Raw genomic sequence first — 11,872 nt, forward strand, 5'->3', positions numbered from 1 at the left:
TTGACCATTGTGACGCTCGTCACATAATTGCAATAAATTAGAGTTTGTCAGACAACTATTGAAAAGAAATCTGGTGTATGTGTGAAATGGTCAATAGTGGTAAATGCTTGCAAAATAAAGTGTTTTAAATAGGACTCAGTAGTTGCCACAAAATTTAGCACTTCCATTATTTTATATTCCAAATTTATTTAAAGGCAGAACAAAAGCTCCATATTAATGAATATTTAAAAGCTTAGTAAAAAATATATATGCTTTGAAATAACTAATGAACGTGCAACTGGGAAGAGTAACTATAATGTATCCTTTCTTGATTGTAAATGATAGGCATAAGCATGTCTTAGCAATATATATAACTAGTGTTGTATCAAATATTATTCTACCATTGTTAAAACGTATGGGTATGTATACCATATAGTTTATGTTAATATTTACTTATAAAATTGCAAATCGTATATCCGCATAATCTAGAATATCTATTAATCTCATTACACAATAACATTGAAGCTCTTCAGCAGTAACTTTCTTGTCAAGTTTGTGATTAATTAAGAGTAGAAGCGATACTTTAGCATTTTTGCATGTGAAATGATTACAAATAAGTCCACTTCAAAATGACTGAATGACAACAAACATTGAATAAACAAGAACAACCACAACTTAAACAAACAACAAAAGCAAAACAAATATCCTGTGGCCATGCGATATCAATGAACTCAGAGCCAAACACAATATCAACGTAATTATTAATTGCAAATAATTTTTCTTAAGACTCATTAAATGCGCCCAAATGACAACGAATTGACAGGACATAAATTAGACAGGACGCACATAGGGTGAAGTTTATGAACCTACAAATAATAATGAAATTTGTTACAGAATCAAAGTAACGCTACAACAAGCCATGTTTAACCTCGGAAAAACAAATAAGTTTTTCATTGAAAATCTACCCAAAAGATTTTCCTATAGTGCTAACAAAGGCCAGAAAAAATTAGAAGGTCCTTTGTGCGCACCACAGTAAATTCATTGGTCACGTGTTGTGAAGCTGTAATCACAGGATTTTAATAAGCGTGCTTTTTAAACGAAATGAAGTGTAATCTTTCTTAATGTCCTACAGAACTACTATGAATCTTTTTTCTTTGCTTACGTTTTATATACTAAGCCTAAAACTTCATTTAATTTCATTTAGTTTTGTCACTGATTGTTGTGGGCGTAAAATTTTACATCTTTGAGTTTCTCAATGGTTACTGATTAATGCACACTTCACCTTTGTAAAATATTTGCAGAATTTGACAGATATTGCAATCTGTTGTTTATCATAAAATGTAGGTAATCCTTATTATAATGTGAAAGGATTCAATCATTTAACAAATTTCAATGAACGCTCAGTATATAAAAAGCTCAATGAAAGCTTAAAACCTGATCTTTAACAATTACAAACTAATGTCACTATAGTAGTTTCCTTCAAATCTTTTTCATTTTAAGTAGTAGGGGAAATTTTCCTTTTTTCAGTCAGATGAGCTATTTTAATACCATCTCAAACATCCATCCTAATCCGAACGCAAGTTTACTCCTGCAATGATCGTTAGGTATTTTGCACCGAAAACCATCATAAGCAAGTTCATACCTGTCAACACAGTGTTAGCGCCACTTTGGGCCACAATCGATCGCTACATGCTGCTATGTTATATTACTAGGAGCACAGTTATCATCTATATTGCTATGCCAACACAGACGTGAATCAATCACGTCCAGTAGCCTCTCCAAGCCAACCCGAATACCGGTTTGCTGTCGTCAGTTGGTGGTCCCGAGTGTCCTCATATGGTTGGTCAATTGGTCTTTCCACTGAGTATGTAGACGTCTACTGCGGTTTCCATCTGCGGGTACCGAATCAAACAACTTTCTAGCCGGAGCGCTTGCTCCTATTCGCTCGACATGACCAAGCTAACGAAGTGGCTTAAATTTTATGTGCTGAACTATATCAATGTAGCGGTATAGCTCATACAACTCATCGTTATATTTAAGTCATTACTCGTCACCAAATCGTAAGGACCCATAGATCTTCTTAAAAATTTTTCTCTCAAATATTCGTAACGCCTTCTATTGATAATTGTCCAAGCTTCTGCACTGTATAGAAGGATAGGCATAATAAGAGATTTGTAGATTTTTGTTTTTTGAAAGGGAACCTTATTTCTCAATTGTCTACTTAGCCCGAAGTAACAGCTGTTGGCAAAAGTGGTTATTTGTTGATCATTGAAGTAGTGATCAGTAACAGAACTGGAGCAGGGTTCTTTTTAGTAAAATATGGGCCGAATTTTTTCTTCACTTGCTCTTATTTTTTATTCTCTTAGAACATGGATTAGTTTAGCTATACGCTTTTATGTCTGTGCTTTTTGTTAATTTATATCGTATAAGTTTAGTTAGTGTAATTTTATTTGTTTAATATAAAGACATGAAATAAATTATTTCTATGAAAACTGGGTTCTGCCTTAAGTATACGAATAACGTTAAAGATTAAACCATAAGTTTAATGTCTATAAGACTGTAATACTGTCCGTTTTAATATTGTACTTCATTGTTTCGTATGGTTTTTTTAATATTTTTCTACTGAACTGTACTTTTGTTTCAATTTTAGTAGTAATACTTGCTATTTATTTTCATTATCTTTATATGGAAATCGGAAAATCATGCTTCATTTACACTTCCTACGAAACCCGTTAATTTATTCAAATGCTAACAATAGGCGCTAATGCGAGCTATTAATAAAACCACAAAATACGCCTTTGAGGCACATTTGTTAATATGCATTTCCTGTGTAGTGTGTCCTGTGCGATGATAATATCAACTAACAATTTTGTATTCCAGCGTTAGAATCAAACAGCAAGGAGAAAAGGCAAGGATTTTTTTAAAACTTTTCTCACCGTCACTGTGCCACCAACAATAAAATATTACTGCGCTACATGTGCCTGCCTTGTGATACATCATTGCTTCACACATGAATCCTTTCAATTTAAAGCAATTTCTTTTTATCATTAATTTATGTAATTTTTCACTTTACCCATTTATGACGCCACCGCCTTACACCGACCAAGCCATTAGCCGACGTACTGTAATTACCAATATTTTTAGAGTTCTTTTTGTATAGAGAACATTGGCGTATCTGAGCATGGAAATCTTAAAAAAGGCAAAAACAAATAATATTCTGACATGACATTCCATTAGCACACAATTTATCAAAATTTATGGCAATTGTTGTTAAAAATTGTGCAGAGTGAGAACAACAGGCGAGCATTTAGCAAAACTACAACCACAACAACGGCAACAACCTGTCTAAATTGCTGCGATCTTATCGGACTAAAATGTATGCATATGTCGACCACAGGTGAGTCCCACTAGGCAGCAGCGGACTTTCAGATAAGCAAGAATGGTTTTACACGGGGTGCAACATATTGCAAGCAAATGAGGGGTAATTAGTCAGAAGAGAAGAAAGTGCACCCAAGATGTTGACACTAATGAGCAATTGAAATTTCCTCTAAACAAAAGAAGATATTCCCTTCGTATAATAAAATGCGGTGCATAAATTGCCCAATTCGACGCCTACATAAATAAATTAAATATAGCATTTTTTGTAGGTCCACTTTTCATTTGATCCTGCAGTCCGATAAGTCTTTTGGGTCTTTTCCTTGAACCTGTTAAAGTGTTAGTTAGGCATTTAGTTATGCTAATTTTGTAGTTGGCGGTTTTATGACTTTATTTAAAATAGGGTCAATTCACACGCTTATTCACAGTTAAGAAATTTAATAGAAAACTCGGTTTACTGGTGGGTTTTTCCATAGGCTATCGCTTGAGGCGCCCAAACAACCGTGAAGCTGTTTAAATGTCTGAAGTGTTAAAGTGACAACTTAATTTGCATAATTTTTTCGTGGCAATGGATTTGACGTGGTTCAGGTTTATAGTTGTGAGCACAATTTTATCGGTTTTACGATTTTAAGCCATTTAGCAAACACAGGTGCGAAGTGTGTAAATAAGTTCTCGTTACTTTGCATAATCCTCAACTGGCAATTTGACACTAATTTATACATTTGAATAAAATAGGTTTAAGAAATATATTATGTGGTATATTTATGAGTCAGGTTTTTTATTAAATTAAATAAGTAAATATGCTTCCATTAAATGATAAAACATATTAATTTTTATAGGATTGTAAGAAACTCGAAATAATTAAGTTGAAATATGACGACATGTGAAGAATATTATTAATATATGATTTATAAAATATTTTTTTCACTCAGTTGAACTCAGTTGTAATCCTCATAATTGATTTTGCTTATAATATTTGATATAGATGATATTGGACTAGTTTAACTCTACAGTAAGAAAATGTGATGAGCAACCGAACATAATGAATGATTTTTTGTCTATGGTCTACGAAGCAACTGCTCGCCTTTCTATTGTTAAGCGTAATGGATTTGGGACATTCACATTTATTTTTTGAGTACTATACTTATTGCAAACTTTGATAAAATGTTTGTTCCAAGAGTTAAGCTACATTCACGAGAAAATGTATTACCCTATTCTCTTTTATAAAAGCTATATCTTGAAACCTTGATGCATAGACATATCCCATTTCATATTCTTCTTATTTCAACTGTTTTTGCTTAGACTGTGTTTTCACTAATTGGAGCTAGAACAAGTTAAAACGTTTGCGACGCACTCGAAACTTTTGATTAGTTCCACTAATTGAAGCACTACTGTTTCTCCAAAACTATTTAAACTTCCAAAAGTTTTTGGCCAGTATGTAAATTTCACCAGCTGAAGTATCACTGATTCTTTAGGACCATTTTGGGTTCCAAAAGTTTTTGCATCAGCATATACATTAAATTCAAATGAACTGGTGAGTATATTATATTAATACCACAAGTTGAGTCCAGGTTTGATATGCTTATTTGTAATGTGTTGAAGTTTATATATTTGTCAATTGTTTTTACAAGTTTCACATCGTTTTAGGTAATGCTTTATTGAAGTGCTCCATAACAAATGTGTTATTATATGATCGATCAAATGTGATTGCCAGCTCTTTAATATTATTGAAGATTTCTTTTTAAACCCACACTCAAATACTTCTTAAGTTACTTCAAACAATTATTAATGAACATTTTGGACGATGTCCTTAAAAGCTTTCGTTTTTCACTATAATTTTTTGAGAATTTTACAAAAGTCTTGAAACTTTTCAAAAACAATTAGGAGACGTTTAAGAAAGCGGAATTGAAAAAATTAAGTATTTTTCAAATCTTCATTCCAATGAAAATTGGTCTGGAATGATTTAAACTTCTCAATACTCTAGCATCGAGAAACTATGTTACTCTTATATGGATACTGGGACATGGTGGCTAAAAGGGCAATAAAATAGAAGGGAGAGCAAAGAAGTGTATGTAATCCTTTCATTGGTTCAGACTGCCGCTTCGGGGTAACAAATATCTCCTCAAATAACTTCATATGTGAACAGGAAAAACGAAATCTACTTGAACACTGGAGAATCCAAAGAGGCATGTGGCAGTCAAGGAGTTTCGTTGATCTTGAACACAACAAAGTTGACGCTATCTTTAACTTTAGCAGAAACGATATTAAACTCTACACTGAATTTCTTACAGAATACTGTGGACTTAATTACCACATGAAGAATATAGGTGCTGCAGAAAGTGATTTCAATCAGTTCTGTCATTATGAGAAGAAAACATCAGAATATGTTCTATGCAACTATCCAGTGGGGATGCATTTATAACCTATAATTTAATAATAATAACCATTTTTCAAAAAGGCATCTACAATGTAGATGATTGAAATGTATTATTAATACCTATTGCCAATAAGTATTATAGGAGAAGTACAAAATCGATTCTTCAAACTCGACATAGGAAGTTCAAAATAAATTCCTTCCAGAAAATTGTTATATATTTATAAAAGTCGGACATTTAAACTCGTTTTAGTAAAAGATTCAAATAAAATGCACAACTACCTTTTAATTCATTAAGATAATTTCATATTGGATCTATAACAAATCTCAAAATGTTTATCTTATTGTATTAAACAAATTAATCGAAAATATTGAACTAACAAATACTTTTCTCATTAATATCTATTTCACTCACAAATTCGAAAACCATTAGCAGACAAATTTGAAAACATTTAAAAAACATAAATTCGAAAACCCTTAACAGAGCTAAGACTTAATTACCGACTTGGCAGCTTGCGTCCTTAACACTTCCTATTTGACACTTCTTATCTTATTAAGTGATTTCAGCTGCATAAGGTAATATCTTTTATAATGTAATATTCGATATTATTATAGAAGAAGTAAAACTACATTACTACCATATTAATATCTACGCTCGACCAAATTTCACCATATGTGTTAAATCTTTTTATCAAAAAATTAACTTAAAATCTTCCATAAAATGAGTATAATCCGGCAATTGCTGCATTATTCATATATCAGACGTCTAAGCCTTACAAAGTCTAATTTGCCAATCATGCAGTTCGGTACTGCAAACAAAACAAAAATGAAAAACTAAATAAAATTCGATGCAGTCAAGTATGTTCACCTCGAACTTCATGGCCCACTAGACAAGGAAAGGACAAAGCAGTGAAGAAGCCATCCATACAACAACGGCCAAACATTAGCCAGTGTATATTACAAGCTGAAGCACACTGACACCACCCGAACTCATAATAATTAATCCGATAACAGTGATTTTGCACTTGTTGTGAAAAATATAAAATTATTATTACTGAGGTTGGTACCCTGCTAAAAAACTATACCACCAAGAGCAGAGAGCAACAAATGCTTAATTGCGGCACATATGTAGTAGGGCATTATTGGGCACTGCATGCAACAAGGACAACATCCCAAAACCCAAAACACCGAACCCACAAAAAAACGAGTAAAGCTGAAATCCTGCTTAAATTATCCTAAATATGCCATTCATTAAGTTCTTGGCTGGTTTCCAGTGTACGAGCACATAATTTCCATTCATTTTTTGTGTGTTTTTTACCTTCCGCTCCTTGATCCTGCACCTACATAATACACAATATTTTATTTATATTTTTTTCTTTTTTTTGTTTTGTTGCTAATGTCCTAATGCGCTTACAGTGAAATGCAAATATTGCACGTGCAACATTTTAATTTTGTACATTTTTAGTTGGTGAAGTTTGGGATTTGCTCTGCGAAGTTCATAAAGACGTCGCAGCGTGTTACCCTCATAAAGCGTTTATGAATTTTAGTTAATTTTTCTAAACCAACCGATGAGGATGGCCAGAGTTCATCTGGGGTGGCAATGACTGTAGATGTTGTTGTTTTTTGCTGTTGTGTTATTACCTAGAATTTGAATATTGCACATTCAGCAGAAATAGTTCCTCCTTTCGTATGGGTTCGTATGTTTTTTATCCACAAATGTAACAGATGTGTAAATGTGGGATCCAGCTCTTGGTTCTGTTATCGCTACTTTTGTAGCAATTGTTAAATTTTGTCGTATCATGGCAATAAATAGTGCGATTATGTGTTGGCACAATATGGCATGGGAAGTATGAGTCAAATATGGATTGCATATTTTTTTTGAATATTTATAATATGAAATGAATTTATTAAGAGATCTTTACTTGTGTTATTTAATTGTGTTTATGCTTTATGAATAAATAATAAGATTTTTACGGTATTATAATTACAATAATCAAAGATCAGACCTTAGTTCAAATCGAATATATATAACTTTATTTGGAAAGAATAAATAGAAAAAGTATAATTAACAATGAAGGTTCCAAAGTATTAATAGAGAGTATAAAATTTGTTAAAACAATTGCATGATTATTACATTAATTGCTATTTTCTAACTGCTATTTGTTTTTATTGCTTTATACATTTTTATTAATTTTTTTTATTTTTATTTTTTTCTTATTTTCTTTTTTATTTTATTTTATTCTACAGAAGTTGCAATAAGTTATAATATATAATAATATAATATATAATGAATTGTATAAGCGCATAGATACACAGGTATATATAGGCTATAACATATAATAACATAGGTGTATAATTACTTGAGAATTTTTTATGTTTATTTTCTAAAAAGTGAAACCTCAGTGTACGAACTACAAGCTAATTATCCATACCTATTAAAATTTAATTTACGGACCATTTTTACCATCTCGCAGAGTACCGGTTGGGAACCACTGTTCTAGAGCATCAGAAATTCAAAAGGAAGTTCAAACAGCAGAGTTCGAAAAGTTTAAGTGTAAATATTGTACAAAATATTAATTAAAGTTTTTATACAAATTAAGTGAATATTTAGATCAAAGGAAATACGATAGTTGAAGATGAGTCAGGTCAGAAATTGATTATGAATCACGAAAAGGCGTTGTAAGAAATCAAAATTATCAAATGCTTTTACTACAAAAATTAAATAACAAGTATTTATTATAATTTAAATCCAAATGGTTATATAAAAATAAATCCGAGAAATTGTGGTGGTATAACTTAATTTTTGTATTCCAAAAATAATAAAAGAAGTAATCCCAATTAGCCTAATACAATCTTTGTTTTATTATTCATAGTCTGTTCGATGAGATTAGTTCTATAAAAACTCTTAGCGCGTCGTCATCTATGAATGAATTAAGATATTGTATTGTATTGTATTTTGGCGGGCTTCAACATTAGCAATTCTTGACAATATATCCATTGATAAACTATTATATCCATTATCAGTATTTATTTATTTATTATTTTTTTCACTTCAATTGTAATCAGAAAGTCTTAATCTTTTTAAGATCGATGTTTAGTCACTCTGATTTGTGGATTAATTCTTTGTAAAAAATTTTACTCTTATATTGTATTAGAGTAAAGAATTCTTCAAGAATATACTAAAAAGTTTCTGTGTCTTACATACATAGTCTGCATTTATTTATCGGTTTTCAAAAGTCGTAATCGCAGCTTTTGTTGTTTTAGAAGGCAGTGACTGTTTATCAATCTAATCATTGCTTTTAAATCTGAGATATTTGTTCTTCTTCTTTCAGTTTGGGTAGAATAGTTTTGTACAGCGGAAACATTTCCAATGTGGAATAGACCACTAATTGGTGTGGCCACTTGCGCCAAATATCTTTTTTTTCTTAGCGGCTCTGACAGTAGATTATTTTCAATTTTTACGGAGTGTGCCATGGAATATATTCTACAGTCTAGTTCCATCTTCTTAATCCTGGGTGTTAAAGTCTTAAGAAGTCAGAGCAATATTGGATGTAGAGTTCAGAAAAAATTATGTTGTGAAATATATGATTTTAAATTTACTTTTTATTTATTTTATTATAATATGAATACGAAAAATGTTGGAGTAGAGCTTTATACAATCTAATTGTTTTTATGTAATAATACTTTATCGAATACATTACCAGTATGTAAATTAGTTTTTTTTTTTTTGGTATCGTACCTGGGGGAAACTCTTCCAAAGATACAAATGGCCCGTACCATTTGCATACCCGATTCATGCATAACCCAATTGAGTCATACATGCCTACGGACTAAAAAGTCCGCTACATTTTCAGCTCAAACTCCTGTAAATCCCTGCAGTACGACCAATTAAGGTATTCCTTCACAGGGCAGAGCACTTAGTGTGCTTTCACTCCGATTGTGTACTAAATATTTCGTCTGCTCTAACAGTGTTTATTGTTATAGATATTATGCTCTTGTAGAGGCTCCAGTCTTCAATGCTTGCCAACATCTGCATTACTACAGTAGGAGGGCTGGCTTCCCCAATTATAGTCCCTAGATTTTGTCTAGTATCTACGAATCTTATACAATCTCTAATTATATGGTCGGGGCACTTAATTTTATCTGGACAAAACTGGCAGTTCGGATTACTTGCAAGCCTGAACCGGTATAAGTATGTAAATTAGTTGGTTTTTCGAATGTATTCATATATATGTACATAATTACCGAATGAAGTAATTAAAATAACTACATTCATGAGTCTTTTAATTAAATAAATCGCATAATGTAGCATAAGTTTTCTTTACACAATACCGATTGCAACTCATTAAATTGCCAACTGTCAATGTGCATGTTTTGAATAATCAAATTACACCCAAAGGACTAAATTAACCCATAGCGGACTTGTTAATTATGCCTGAAAAGAAACAAATTAGATTTTTATAGTTTTGGAAACTAATGAAAAACTAACAGAACATTAAATAAAAAAAACCATTGTAAAACGGTTGACTTTTTTACAGCATTTCATGTTGACACGTCTCACTTGACAGTTGACCCGTAAATTAAACGTTGCCGTATGACAGTCATGACATTTAATGAAATGAGCCAAGTGATACTAATTTTATAGCTTTCAGTCGTAAAGCACAGGTGCACCTGTGCAGGATCTGTGCATAAAAGAGGAATCATAAAAAAAAACGAAAGTGTAAGGAATAAGCACAGCTGGTTGCCAGGCCCATATATCTTAGGCTTTTCCGTTTGACCGTTTGTCATTATTGACAGCACATAAAATGACATTATTAAGCAGTTGTGCTGACATTTGCTGTGTGGATTTTTTGTGGTGATGTTTGTAGATAAAATGTGACACCTTGCATGGTCCGAACTGTGTGGTGAGAGTTAATTAGGAAAATTGCTTCCAAATGAAACAAGTACATTGCATAAATTAAAAGGTCAAGCGGTATTACATTTTGAGTTATAGTTTAAGGGTATATTACACACTTATCACTAAGTGGTGGAAGAATAGTTCTAGGTCTGCTATTAAGCATTTATAGCAAGAATGCATATGAAATGATTCTTGATTTATTAGTCTTTAAGGCAAGGAAACCTTTTTTGCAGTGTGTCCTTTCGTTTTATTAATGCAAATTCTATTTTAATAATACTTTGTCCTGCAACTGTTTCCAGCAATACTGAATTTATTATTAATACGTAAACTTGTCTATATTTGATTTAAGAAACTTTTTCTTATATACAGAAAAAATTCCTATTTTAGCCATGATTAATGAGTGAATTATGCGCGAATAAACAGTACAAAAAAATTCACAATAAAATGCAAAAGTGAAATAAACAAAAATATCCTTTGTCTGGCTTTTGCTATCTTGCCAACAGCAAATTTCAGCAGCAAAAATGATTATGCAAAAGTTAAAATTTTTGCATTTTTTTTTTTGGTTTTGTTTACCATTCCGTTTCCACTATTGTACCTTAAAATGTACTCAAATATCCTTAAATGTGCTGAACTAACAAATTTCTATTTGTACTCATGGCTTCAAGCTCAAATGCATACAGAAGGTCTGTTATCGAAGGTTTGGGGCTTTGGTGGATATCATGTTTTCAACTGTTGTTGTGTGAATACTAAAAGGACTTCCCAAAAGTCATAAATCTTCTTTTCCTTATGAAATACATTTTTTTTTGCTTTCAAATTGAGTTGCCGTATTTTTTCAACAAAAAAATATTCGAAGTTGGTGAAAAAAATATGATACAGCAACAGATGTCTTACATATTTATACAATTTATCTCTCTCTATATATATAAATACATTTATATGGATGAATATTAACATGTACGGTTTATCCGTTTAATTTATTTGTAATTTCTTACTGTTTTTTATAAGTTATTTAAAAATGTTTTTAATCCTTATTCCATTTGTTTACTTTTTAGGATACCGCGTTTTATGAAATTATTTGGTATGGAAAAAATTAACTGGAACTGACATTTCAACGGCTTGAATAATGTAAGTACTAAGAAAAAATATGTTAATTAAAATTTGAATATTTGCATATTGTAATACCGCATACAGAACCCCTTTTTTTTAAATTATTATTAAAAAATGTAATAGATTCAGTCATGGGACTA

This window comes from Teleopsis dalmanni, chromosome 1 (genome assembly GCF_002237135.1).
Source record: "Teleopsis dalmanni isolate 2A chromosome 1, ASM223713v2, whole genome shotgun sequence".
Lineage (NCBI taxonomy): Eukaryota > Metazoa > Arthropoda > Insecta > Diptera > Diopsidae > Teleopsis > Teleopsis dalmanni.